Below are 14,510 nucleotides of genomic sequence, written 5' to 3' on the forward strand. Positions count from 1 at the left end.
CCATTGACACAGACACTGCCAGACTAAAAGCACTTACGACGACTGCAGCGTAAGTTTTGTTCTTTCCCACCTCCAAAACTGCATGGGTCATTTTCACCTCTTTCCTTTCCCCCCAGCCCAGTTCTGCCTCACTTTCCCAAACCTGTTCCACACTCCCCTCCTCCACGAAGTCCCCCAGTCCTTCACTGGACCCCTTAACCTGGGTATCTAGAGTTTCCAATCCCTCCTTTCTGCCCTTCGTATGTCTTCAGGTGTGCAGTTGGCACCTCAGACTAGGAGTTCCCCAGAAATGTAGAGCCATTTCTCTTTGTCACTTACGATTTGTCTACCCCAGGGTCCAGTGCATGGCCCCAACACGGGGAGTTCAGGGGAGAGTAACTGACTGCATGGGCAGGGAGGGAAGACAGCTGGGTTCCAATTGGAGTCCTTTCTCCTACTCACCATGCGGTATTTGGCAACTCAGCCTTCCTACTGTATCCCTCCTGTAAGGGATCGTCTCTCTCCCTCTGCTTCCCAGTATTCTTGCAGAAAGTGATGGGCCTGAATGGGCTCAGACCAGGTAGCAGCAGATAGGAACTCAGGTGTCAGTATTCGGTGAGAGATGAATGAATCCAAACATCACTCCCCACTTACAGAACCACAATGGCTGCCTATTACCTACAGGAATGCGATGTGCAGATCGTTCAGTGTGCCCGTCGGGGTCTTCACCAACTTGCCTTTCCATTTCCCATCCTACCCTAAGGAACCCTGGAGTCTAGTTTTACACAACCACTCCATAGAAATAGGCACTGCTCTTGCATGCCTCTGAACACATGCTTTCGCCTCAGCTCAAAAGATAGCTCCTCCGTGAAGCCTTTCGTGATTTCCTCCATTATCCTCCGTGATACTACACATAGCACTTTGTAAAAACTCACTGTATCGGCCTTCCCTGGTGGCGCAGTGGTTGAGAGTCCGCCTGCCGATGCAGGGGACATGGGCTCGTGCCCCGGTCCGGGCAGATCCCACATGCCACGGAGCGGCTGGGCCCGTGAGCCATGGCCGCTGAGCCTGCGCGTCCGGAGCCTGTGCTCCGCAACGGGGGAGGCCACAACAGTGAGAGGCCCGCGTACCGCAAAAAAAAAAAAAAAAAAAAACTCACTATATCATGTTCACAAGTTTTTCTTCTCTCTCGACTATTAGCAGCTTGAGGGAAGGTTCTGTGTTTGTACATCTCTTGTCCCTGACGTCCAGTACAGAAACTGGCACATAGGGCCAGTCCTCCAAAAATAATTTTTTTAGTTATTTTAATAAAATACTCCATACATACAAAAGAAGATATATATGTCCATATACAAGGGATAAAGAATAATAAAGTGCACATTATTGGACTTACTAACCAGCTTTAAAAACATTACCAGTACCTTTGAAGTGCCCTGTGTGGCCTGAAAGAACAAGATGTGATGTCAGTTGGGAAACAGAGATTCCATGCAAGCAACTATACTGCAATGAAAACTAATTTAAAAAAAGAAAAAGAATGAGCAAAATACTCTACATTTTAAAAAATTAAAAAATAAAATCTTTCTTTACAGGAAAAAAAGATTTCATGCATTCATTCAAAAAAACTTTATGGAGTGTTCTTTATGGGTCAGTTGCTGGGACTAGAGATGGAACAGTCAAAAACCCTGCCCTCAAAGAGCTCACAGTCAACATAAACCAACAAATAGAAGAAAACAAGGTAAGCGCTACTTTAGAGATACTCACGGTATGCTGTGGGACCACAGAGAACAGGTACTTAATTAACCAAGACTCGGAAGACAAAGCTTCCCTTGGGTGATGATATGGGGGCTGAGTCTTAAACAGTGTGTACTGGGAGCCCAGAGTGTACAGGCAGTCGGGACAAGACGGCAAAGACCTAAGTCACTCAGAAATCTCGACACTCAGGGCTGCCAAGTGAGGATCAGACACGATGTGGGAAGTGAGGCTGGAATGACGGATAACAGACCTTTACTCATACATTTCCTCAACAAATACTCACTGAATGCCCACTATGTGCCAGGTGCTGTCCTAGGCACTGGGAATCTGCATGAACAGATAGGAATGCCTGCCCTCAAGGAGCTTACACTCTATTGCTGGATCATGAAAGCCCAAAGAAACCAGTTAGGAACCCACTGTAATAACCCAGGCCAGGACAGTGAGCACTGAACTAGGGAATTCTCTGGCAGTCCAATGGTTAGGACTTGGCACTTTCCCTGGCCCGGGTTCAATCCCTGGTCAGAGAACTAAGATCCTGCAAAACGCATGGCAAGCCCCACCCCCGCAAAAAAAAACAGTGAGCACTGAACTTAAGTAGTGTCAAGAGGAAAAGAAGCAGAATTCTTCAGGATGCAGAATTAATGGGACTTGATAATCAGATTTGGGAATTGAACAGAAGGAGTCCTGTTGATCCCAGGTTTCTGGTTTCAGTGACCAGATAACCAGTGATGCCGTTCACCAAATTAATAATACAAATGGAGAAATCATACATTGAGGGAAAAGATGATTTGTGCCGTTTTGTCTTGTTGAATTCCCAATGGCTTTGGGATCGTTCAAAGGAGAGAACTCCAGTAGACAATTGGATAGATATTTAAGTCCGGAGCTCGGGAGGGTTTAGAGCTGGAGATAGAGACTTAAGATCCTTGTAAATAAAGGTGATACAAGTGAAGGTAGATTACCCAGGTCTCCCTGCATGTAGAGTAAGAGGTAAGAGGACCAAGGGCAGCACCCAGGAGACCATCAACATGGAAGGGAAGGATGGAGAGTGCTGAGTTACGGAGAAGATAGAAGGATCGATCAGAGAGATAGGAAGCAACTGGGGACAGATGAGTCAAGGAGAAAGCTCAGCAGCGGCAGGTGTAGCAGAGAAGCCAGGGAAAGTATCCCTGGAAACGGCTGGTTTAGCAGCCAGGAGGTCACTGGCAGCTCAGCAAGAGGCGCTTAAGGAGAGGGTTGCAGGTGGAAGTTATTGTGCAGCTGGATTTCACAGAGCCTGCAATAGATACCCTGCAATAGATAAGCAATTCTTCTGACCCGTGGGATTTGGGAATATGTCTCCATACTCATAGAAGAACAAGGACTCCTATGTCAAGGTGTCAGAAGAATCAAGGGTGGGAACCAAGATGTCTGGATCTAACATCAAAGATCCTGCTGCCTGTGACCAACCAGGCTCGAGGCACGCTCTAAGCCTGCACTCCACTATGGTGGCCCCCAGCCACATGCCACTACTGAGCACTTGATTTTTTTTTTTTTTTTGGCCACGTGGCGTTCGGGATCTTAGTTCCCTGACCAGGGATCGAACACATGTCCTCTGCAGTGGAAGTGCAGAGTCCTAACCACTGGACCACCAGGGAATTCTCCACTACTAAACACTAGAAATGTGGCTAGTACAGATTGAGATTTGTCAACTGCAAACTGCATAACAAATTTCAGATTTAACACTAAAAAAATGAATTTAAAATAATGTTATATTGATTGCATGTTGAAGGGATATAATATTTTGGATACATTGGGTTAAATAAAATATATTATTAAAGTTAGTTTCACCTAGTTCTTTTTTACTTTTTTAAATGTGGCTACTAGGAGACTTTATGTATGTGACCCATATTAAATTTCTACTGCACAGGGACTTCCGTGGTGGTCCAGTGGTAAAGAATCCGCCTTCTAATGCAGTGGACGCAGGTTCGATCCCTGGTCGGGGAACGAAAATCCCGCATGCTGCAAGGCAACTAAGCCCACGCACCACAACTGCTGAGCCTGAGCGCCTCAACTAGAGAGCCCTCACACCACAACTAGAGAGAAGCCCGCGCACTGCAACAAAAAAGATCCCGCATGCCGCAATTAAGACCCGACGCAGTGATGGCCAGTCCTGGTGTCTGAGTGATTCAATGGGCCCAGCACAGGGACCAACTTTCCAGAGCCCTGAAGACAAGGGGTAACACCCCAAAATATGGACTCACTTTCCACTCTACCTTCATTGGCTGAGCAGCTGCCAAGAACAAAGGCCGCATCTCCTGATACCTGGCAAACAAATGCAGTATTGCCTCACAAATTGATTGCTTCTCTGAGGTACCTACCAGTGTATTTGGGGAGAAGCTTCGAGAACAAGTTGAGGAGCGGCTGTCCTATGAGACTGGAGAGATTCCACGAAAGAATCTGGATGTCATGAAGGAGGCAATGGTTCAGGCAGACGAAGTGGCTGCTGAGATTACTAGGAAGCTGGAGAAACAGGAGAAGAAACGCTTGAAGAAGGAAAAGAAAAGCCTGGCTGTGATTGCCCTGGCGTCTTCAGAAAACAGCATTAGGACCCCGGAGGAATGTGAGGAGACAAGTGCAAGACCCAAAAAGAAGCAAAAGCAAAAGCCCCAGGAGGCTCCTCAGGGGAATGGAATGGAAGACCCATGTCTCCTCCAAACCCCCCAAAAAAGAAATCTTTTCCCAAGGAGGAGCTGGTTAGTAGTGATCTTGAAGAGACAGCTGGCAGTGGAAGTCTTACCAAGAGGAAGAAATCTTTCCCCAAAGAGGAAGCAGATTGTGACCCTGAAGAGTCAGGAAACAAGAGGGTGCCCAAGAAAGAGAGGAAATTCTCTTCCAAGGAGGAGCCTCTCAGCAGTGGACCTGAAGAGGCTGCTGCCAGCAAGAGCAACAGCTCAAAGAAAAAGAAAAAGCTCGGAAAGCTATCCCAGGAAAATTAGAATGGACATTTCCCTAGTAGGGCATAATGTACAGAGATATTTCCCAACCCATCCCCTATAGCCCAATAAAATTTTTAAAAAAATTTTTTAAGTTTAAAAAGACCCGAAACAGCCAAAATAAATAAATAAAAAGGCATTCTTCTATTTAAAAAAAAAAGAATTTCTACTGCACAGCAATAACACTGAATAGGACACCCACAACCTGGACATCCCTAGACTCCCAACAACCCTCCTAGCAGAAAGAAATGCCTGGAATTCCCAAGACTGCATTCTATAGGCACCGGTATGTCTCAAGCTCCCAACGCCAGGCCAGAACGTATGGTAAGAGATTCCAGTGCTCAATACCCGACCTCTGGGTTTCTCTGTCCCTGTCCCTCTTTCTCCAGGTCTGTTGATAATCAGGTATGATAATCAGGTAAGAGCAGAAATGTCCTGTTCTAACTCTCATAAAAGTGGATTTTTTTCCCAGCTTAGAGTTCCAAATCTCTCTCCCAACCCTAAATTTAGAAGCCATGTCTTCTCCCTGTTTTCCCCATTTCTCAACTCCTTCTTTGCCTTTCTGAAACCCTGGAAATCTCTCAAACTGGTAGAAACACGGTGTTGTGGCAATCATCAGGCTTTAGAGATCTCTAGACTTAATTTGTCATAGTTTCTAACCATGTGACTTGGAGCAAAACACCTCACCTCTCTGAGCCCTCATCTGCGAAATGTAGATAACACCTAACTGGAACAGTTAATGTGATGATTATATGAGATCAGATGTGTAAAATGTCTTGTACAGAGCTCCACCCGCAGTAGTTACTTTGGAATTTGGGGTTTCCCACTTTGTGTCTGTCTTACCCCTGCATATCTGGAGAACTGGGAAAAGAAACAGTAAACTCAGGTTCTTATATATGGGCTGATAGAACCTCAAAACCAAAAAGGTGCTTAGAGATATATCTCCAACTTCTCATTCAGTGCAGCAATTCCCTGGACTCCACCCCTCGTTGATATTCATCCAACCTCTGCTTATACATCTCTAGGGGCCATTCATTGGTTCACTCAATAAACAAGAACAAGGCACTATGGGCGCCACAAAGAAGGGCAGACACATACCTTGCTATTAAAGTCTACTTATATATTAGCAAAAAGGATATACAGAGAACTTACTATAACATAAGGTAAATGTGGTATGCGCCAATCAAGGTGCCATGACAGAGAGCCAACAACCTTGCAAGTTAATTCATGTGCAACAAAGTGTAGCTCTAGGGACTTCCCTGGCAGTCCAGTGGTTAAGACTTCGCCTTCCAGTGCAGGGGGTACAGGTTTGATCCCTGTTTGGGGAGCTAAGATCCCACATGCCTCGTGGCCAAAAAACCAAAACATAAAACAGAAGCAATATTGTAACAAATTCAATAAAGATCTTTTAAAAAATGGTCCACATCAAAAAAATCTTAAAACAAAAAAAAAAATGTAGCTCTAATGTTAAAATCCCTCCCAAACCCCAGACCTCAGTTTTCCCATTCATTTCATGAAAAATGGGACAAGATCATTCCACACTAGATCATGGATCATTCTTAAGGAGGACATTTTTGTAATAACCTCTAAAATTCCAGGAGGGTGTGAACATGGAAAAGGCTAAAATGGATGAATGGGAGCACAGGTGTGAGGAGAACTGCAAGATCCTCTGGCCTCTTCTGTATCAGAATTTCTGGGAGTCCCTAGAAATCTATCCCACCCTCTACACATTACCAGCAATTCCTGTCCCCCTGGAAAGCCCTGCACATCCCTACTCTCAGGACTTATCCAAATGTTTTCCTGTCTGCTTTTCTTTTCCTTTTCACCCCATCCTTCTTACATTTTTTTCTCTCTTTTATCAGCATCTCTATAATTTTCTTTGGGTCCATCTCTGCTTTAGTCCCTCTCATCATGTTGATTTGGGGTATCTGTTATTCTTGAAGTCCTTCTGCCTCTGTCTCGGTCTCCCTCTCTTTTACTCTTTCATCATTCCCAATTTCTTGGTTGGTTTCCATTTTCTGTCTCTGGCCTCGCTTTCTCCCCAGCTGCCGCAAAACCGTAAACCCAGTCGGCCCTGCAGCAGGCAGCCGCCAATCACTGGGCTCCAGAAGTTGCGGGGAGGAGGCTGCAGAGAGAAGGGGGCATGGAAAAGCTGGGGCGCTGCTGCTACACCAGGGGAGGGGAGAGGCAGAAAAGAGCAGAGAGATGTCACTCCCAGAAGGCAGCCACAGCTTTCCTGCAGGGAGCAGACACCTGGCCCTTCTTTCTGTTGTGAGCCAGGGTACATGGGTCCCTCCGCTGTACGCCCCAAATCGTGGCTTCTCATCCAAAACCACAGGCCACAGATCACCCACTCCACCAGAGATTTGCCTCCTCCTTCATTCTTAGGTTCTCCCAAGATGAGGGAGCTAAAGGACCCTGGGAGTCTGAGGATGTTTGCGACATATCCTTACACGAACATTGGGACAATAAAAGAATGGTCATGACAGGGTGTTGGGAAGGCACTGAGAGGAGGAAGAAGCTTAATTGTCCAAGGGTGAACCAGAAGGTTGGGCACTCCACGCTCCTTACCAGCTCCCTTGCATCACTAAAGCAGGATGACAGCCTGAATCCCTGGTCCCTGGTCTAGGCTGGGATTGGTCAGTTTAGGTGCTACATAAGGGGCAACTATCCAGCTCGCGGATATGAAGCTACAGGGCCTGGGGAAGGGGAGGGGGGGCTAGAAAGGGAAAGCAGGAAAGGGGAGGGACCAGAGAGAGATTTTAGGAGAACAGAGGAGGAGGAATATTCTGTCCTGTTAGGGCAGAAGGAGACTGGCCCAGCAAGTGGTAATTCCTGGTGTGCTGGCGACCCCTGCTGGCTGCACACTCCACCGACTGGGAGAAGGGAAGGAACAACCAGCCTATGTTGAGTCCCAGCATGGGTTAAATGTGACAGTGAGTTTTGTGAGCGTGTCACTGTACAGCAGTGACGGTACCTGTAACACCACCCCTAATTATATATGGGCACCCCTGGGTGATGACAGTAATGTGACCGGGCACAAAGGCCATAATATTCAGGCTCTGAACCCCTGGCTCCCCTGCAGGGAGTCAAGACTGGGAAGGGTGAGGTCTTTGAGCCCCACTTACTCCTCACCAACGTCATGTCAGTGTATAAATCCACTCAGTGAGGCTCTGCTTGCATCAAAGTAAAATTAACCTGTCTGAGTTTAGGGGGGTAAGTGTGGGCTTTGGAAGCAGACTTACCTGGGTTAAAATCCTGATCCCCTGTACTAGCAGTCTGACCTCAGGCAAGTTACTTAACTTCTTTAAGCCCAATTCCCTCACCTGTAAGGTCATAAGAATACCTATCTTACAGGGTTGTTGTGAGTGTTTAGCACAGTGCCTGGCAATGGGAAGCATTTAATTTTCTGCCTCTCTCTTCCTTTACCTCGACCCCCAAGGTCGGGCAGGGATTTCAAAAGGCAAATAAACTGAGGATGATGTTGACAATGATGATGGTGGTGGTTTATATTTACATCACTCATGCAAATCATTTTAAACATATTTTTAATATGTCTTTTTTTCCTTTTTATTAGCCAAGCACATCATTATCATGTTTTATTGGGATAGAAATATCGTGATGTTATGGCAGGATCTAGAAGGACGGCCTTATGAAGGGATAACAAGGCATGACAAATCTTTCTTTATTGTGATACATTTTCATTACTCAGGTTAATCAGGAATTACCCATTAGAACAAGGGCTTAAGATAAGTACATGACAGTCATCTGTGGAGATCAGAATCTCCTGATTTTCCAATGGGTATCTAATTGTTATTGCTGTGATGGGGGATGATTAACGCTTTGATTGAACTGGTCTTAAAACATTAGAATAACTCGAAATAACAGGCAGTTAGAAAGAGTGTATTCTGAAATTTAAAAGAAGACGGATTTCAATTCTACCACAGAACAGTCTAACCATTACAGCAGTCCAGTGACAGGGGCAAACTGCTTATGAAGTAAAGAGCTCCTTTTCAACAGAAGTATTGAAGCAGAAGCTGGCTGATGCCCTGGCAGGCTTACTGTGAAAGAAATCTGGGCTGCAGAGGGAGATTGGATAAGAGGTCCTTTGAGGTCCCTCCACAAATACACTGCAGTGCATAATGAATACTTAGCTCGGTAGAAGTGTTGTTCCAAATGACATTACTGCCATACCCATGGCCATTGTTTGTCACCATGGGGTGCGATGGGGGAATAGTAATAATAACAGCTATATGCTTTTCCCGTTTGAGACTTTGTTCTTCCCGAGGAAAGGGAAGATTCCAGGATTGTTCCCTCTTAACCATCCCCACATTCCTCTAATTCTTTTTTTCTTTCTTTCTTGGCTTAATAGGATCCATCTTCAACTATCTTAAAGAGAATCTCGTTTTTTAAGAAAAGGCTTTTTTCATCTTTTAGTTTTCTGCCTCTAATAGGTGGGCAAGCAGTGGATGGGGGTGGAGGAGGAAACAGGCATTTGTTGAGTTCCTATTTAATGCAGATGCTATAAGTTTTGCATTTAAGAGAAGTGTGTATCTGCTTTCGTGCAGGTAAATGTGTGTGTATATTGTTTTGTCAATGTGATGGGTCTGCACAAATTTTTTACTGTTCAGGCCGCTCCGTGAGATTTTAGTGTCTAGCTGCGTGTGGGGGAGTCTGTGTGCAGCTCCTCCGAGGATTTCAGTTCCTCCTGTGTGTACACAGACTAGCCAGGAGTTATTCTTCCGGCTTCAGGATCTTTGTGCAGGATCCCAGCTTGGCCCCTATCCTGGGCACAAGGGCGTTGTCACAACAGGACTCATCTGCCTCTTGCCTTCCACGTGTGCATGATGGCATTTTCCATCTTTGTCACAGTGCATGCAGATCCTTGAGCCCATTCCTGTGCCACATGAAGCCATGTGTGTCCCACAGTCCCTCTTCCCACCTCTGTGAAGAGTCCTTGGCACCCCTCCCCTTCTGGCCACCCCCACTCCCCACTTTCCATGCCAGGAGAGATCTAATTACACAGAAATTAGTACAGAGAAGGATCGTTTGCTTTTATGGCATCAGAGCCAGGACAGCTGTAAATCTGGGGCCGCTGCTGCAGCCGCCTCTGGGAACTGTGCAGGTTGTAGGGGAGCTCTCACGTCCGCACCCCCCTTGGCTCCATCTCTGCCCAGCTGCCTGGGGCTCTACCTCTGCCCAGGACCCCAGAGCCCTATTAGATACCCATCTCAAAAGGGGGAGGAGGCCTGTGAAAGGGGAGGGTGTGGTCAGTCAGAAGATGACACATACTAGGTGCTCAATAAATGTTCCCTGAATGAGAGAAGGGTTAATCCCAGCAATGCTAACTACTACCCAACTACCCAGCTGTGGTGGCCGAGGGAAGAATATTCCTACTAAGATTTCTCCCAAAATATTTAACACTTACTAGAATGTCTTCTCCACCTTCTTATGAACTCAGATGACGTATATGGAGCAATCAGTCATCTTGGCTTCCACTTTAGAGACCTTGAACACCTTCTCAGGCAGTATCAGTTAATGAAGACAGCCCAGGGTTCAGATCTTGATTCTCCTGTTCACTAGCTAAGTGATCTTGAGTACCCCACACACAGTCACCTGATCCTTGGTTTCCTCATCTGTGAAATGGCAGTCATAAAACCTACCTTTCAGGTTGTTGTGAGACATCCATGAGAAAGCACTGGACCAACAGGAAAGTGGTCCACTAATTGTTATTATCACTGTTAATGTGTTGTGAGCTAACACTTCCATTTTCCCACCACCCTTTAACTAGCCTTTATCCCAACCAACTCTCACTCAAGCACCACCACACAATTTGGGTCAACAGGATATGCAGGCAGGTTGTGTCGAACCTAGAATGAATGTTTCTTTATGTTAAAAGACTTATCCAAAGCCAAGGGTCAGGACAGGTGATTCTAACAATCCTTGGGCACCTAGAGACACTGTTTCACCCATAACCAACTTTCTCTGAACTCCTACCTTGGCAATGATTATTTTGAGCTCCATTATTTTCATGGAGGTTATGAAATTGTTCCTTGGAGTACTGGAGAGTCTTATAAATGATTGGGTAGAAAGAATCAAGGACTTAAGGAATTAGGAGAGCAGGAGCGGGGGAATTGGGGTGGTCACAGGAGGCTTAAACTCTAAAGAGGGAGTAGCAGAGACAGAGGCCAAAGGTCCAGGCTCCCAACTTCCTCCCAACACAGCCTCTAAACCCAGGGACTTAGGGTCTCCTCCCTCTGTCCTCTCCTACTCTGATGTCTCCAGCCCAGGGCACTCAGCCAGGAATTCCTGACTTTATCCCTATGTGGATAACCCTGGAAAGCTCTAAATGGTGTGTAGGCCAGGAAGGGAAGAGCCAAAGAAAGGAAAGGGTACTCCCCCTTTCCCAAACCAGATCTGCCCAGATCTCCAAGCACCATTTGGATGGGACCCCCTGCAGGGGCAGTCAGGGGGCAGGAAGCGCCTGTGGCAGGAGAAAGCTGAGGCACATCATCGTCTGCGTTCAGCCTCTCACCCCATGATCTTCGTCCCAGGGAGGGTGAGGATTTGGCGTGAAGGGCAGAGCGGCGGGGGATCTCTGGCCCCCACCTTCCCCCACCCCCAACCCCAACTCAGGCTGCAGTCTCTCCTCGTTGTAGCAGAGCGAGAGCAAAGGGACGGGCAGTAAAGATGAGTGATGGCGCAGAGACAAGCAGAAATACACCATCATGAAAATGCTAATGACTCCTTGCTCTCTTTCTTTATGGTTGGAGTAATACAGACTTCAATCATAAAAACAATCTCCCAACATTTTAATGGGCTCCATCATGCCCGCACTTGTCGGTATATTTGAAGAATAAATCACCCTCCCCGCTCGCAATGAATTCGCTGTCAAACTCGGCTCCCTCGGAGAAAATGGATGGGGAGCGAGGATGGAGGGTTGTTTTTTTTTGGGGGGGGGCAGTACTCCACCCCTCTAACTCCCTCCTAAACTGGGCTTTAGATCGTTGTGTGAGATGCCTGGATCCTGAATGGGAGGAAGGGGGCAATTGGGAATTTGGAGGAGCTGAGCCCAAAGGGAGGATTTAAGGCAACAGGAGACAGGGACTGAGGGACTCCACACGGAGAGAAGCCGCCCCTTGGATGGACATGGAAGAGAGAAAGGGGCAAGAACTGTCGTGGCATTGGGCGGAAGGGGCAAAATCTTGACACTGAACCGAGAGAAGGCAAAGCAGACGCAAAAAGCATACAAATTCGCCTTATTTTATGCGTTATTTCGTCGAATTTCTTTCAGACTAGGCCTCAGGCAGAGGCGCCGACGGAAAAGTCTGAGATATCTCTTTGGGGGAAGAAGCCCAGGAGTTGCGGTTCTGAGCTTGCAAGTTTCAGTGCATTAAGCCACAGGTCCACGTCGCAGAGAAGCGGCTGAGTCCCTTGTAATTCTCATTTCCATACAGGTGGCCGTCAGCCAATGAAAACTTGGGATGCGCATACTGTGAGCAGCCAATCCTAGTTAAGGATGAGCCGAGCTGCCAAGCCTAATTGCATCTTGATTGGTTGTGATGTTGCTAGGCGGAAATGAGGTCTTGGAGATCGATGCGGGCAAGATCGGAGAGACAGGTGGATATGAAAGTATCTGGAAACCTACACTCTTGAATTGTCATTTTTCTTCCTGAGCTCCTTCATTCTTAAAGGATTAATGGGGTCAGGGAAATGACTCTCTCTTTTCTTCTCCACAGTGGTACAGAGCCAAATAGTTATCATATCGTTTCCCCAAAACGCCTTCAGAGAAATCTGGCTGCTTCGAAGGTCTTCCAATCCAAAAAATCTCCAGGAGGTGTTCCAGCCTCACGCTTGGTCTTCCCACTAAGGAAGTCCTTTCTGAGGCCTATCTTCAAGCCTCCCGGCTGTAGTTTAAGACCAATTTTCTCTAACATGCTCAGGAAACGGAGAAATCTTGCCCCAACTTCTTTCATACAGCAAGCCTCAAAGAGCAAGAGATTTCCCTACCTCCTGGCCACTCCACCACGACCCAAGGGTGCCCTGCAGACGCTGCGAAGGGTCAAGGCGGCCATATAGGGGCTATATCGTGGCATCCCCAAACCCGCAGCTTCCGCGCCTTCATTTGCATCTCATTTGCATAAACCCCGTTCTCCCCGCCAAGCCAAACTCACCAGCCTCTGCCCTTCTCCCCGCCACCCCACGTCTGTAGCTCCTCTCCCTGTGCCTGACTCGCACCACCCCACACCCTACCCCTCTCACCAGCCGGCTTGCCCCACACGCCGGCGCACCCCCGCCTGCAGCCTCCGCTGCTGGAGACAGGGCGCCGGAGCCTCCCGTGGTTCCTGAGTCACAAACACCCCGGAGGCAGGAGGGGAGCGGCGGAGTAAGAGGCGGGGGCTGCCGCCTGGAGCTGCGAACCCGCTGGCCTGAACTAGACCATCCGCGAACAATATGCCACCATTTAAATCTGAACGCGCGCCAGCCGCCGATTGTGATGTTAATTCGGGGATGATTTAGGGGGGCGGGACGGAGTGGGGGCTGGCCTCTCTCTGTCAAATTGCTGTCCGGGGGCTTAATATTTGTAATTGAAGCTGATGAGGACTCCGTCTCTGTTTACACTGATAAAAAAAAAAGAGTCTGGGAGGGGAAAAAGAGCAACTGAATTATGGGGCCGGGAGAAAAACATGATTAATCAAAGCTTTGAACTGTCGCCGTGTTCGAGGCCCAGTAAATCTCGCCCGGCCGAGGCCTGTGGAGGCCGGAGGATAAACCTGAGCCGCCCGGTGTTTGCCGCCCCTTTCTGTTTGCCTCTCAGTTAGCACGTCAATTAATTCGATAATTGGATTTGAAGAGATGTCAGGAGATTATCGAGGGGGAGCTAGGAGGAGTGGATGTGGAAGAAAGGGCCCGGGGATGGCAAGGGAGGAGGCGAGAGCCGGCGGGGTCCGGTGGTGGAGGGACGCGGAGAGCCAGTCCTGCCCAGAGAGCAAGTCACCCAGCTCGCGAGGAGGAGATCCCGGGAAAGGCAGCTGGGCTGTGCGTTACCCTCAGCTACCGTTCCCAGCCCACCTGGCCACACACCGCTCCCTCCAAGAAGCTTTCTCAAATTTTCTCAATTCTGCCCTTGTGCCATCACTCCTTTCCCAGGTCTGTTCTCCATCTGAAGCTGTGGGTGTCCCTGCAGTGAATTCGTTTGTCATTGTTTGTTATGTTAGTTTGTAAACAAAGTTTAACTGTTCCCTCCTCTGGTTCACCCCGTCTGAGCCAAAGATCCCCCTCCCCCAAAACTCGGGGTTCCCAGAAAGGCAGGTACCAAGACATCCTTTTCTCTTTTTTTAAATACATCTTTATTGGAGTGTAATTGCTTTATAATGTTGTGTTAGTTTCTGCTGTACAACAAAGTGAATCAGCTATATGCATACATATATCACCATATCCCCTCCCTCTTGAGCCTCCTTCCTACCCTCTCTATCCCACCCATCTAGGTTGTCACAAAGCACGGAGCTGATCTCCCTGTGCTATGCAGCATCTTCCCACTAGCTATCTATTTGGTCGTATATATGTCAGTGCTACGCTCTCACTGCGTCCCAGCTTCCCCTTCCCCCACCCCATGTCCTCAAGTCTGTTCTCAACGTCTGCATCTTTATTTCTGCCCTGCCACTAGGTTCATCAGTACCAATTTTCTAAATTCCATACATACCATTAGCATACGGTATCTGTTTTTCTCTTTCTGACTTACTTCACTCTGTATGACAGCCAACCGCCTCACTACAAATAACTCAATTTCTTTCCTTATTTGTTTGT

The sequence above is a fragment of the Mesoplodon bidens genome, assembly GCF_964165515.1.
Source record: "Mesoplodon bidens genome assembly, chromosome: 11".
Lineage (NCBI taxonomy): Eukaryota > Metazoa > Chordata > Mammalia > Artiodactyla > Ziphiidae > Mesoplodon > Mesoplodon bidens.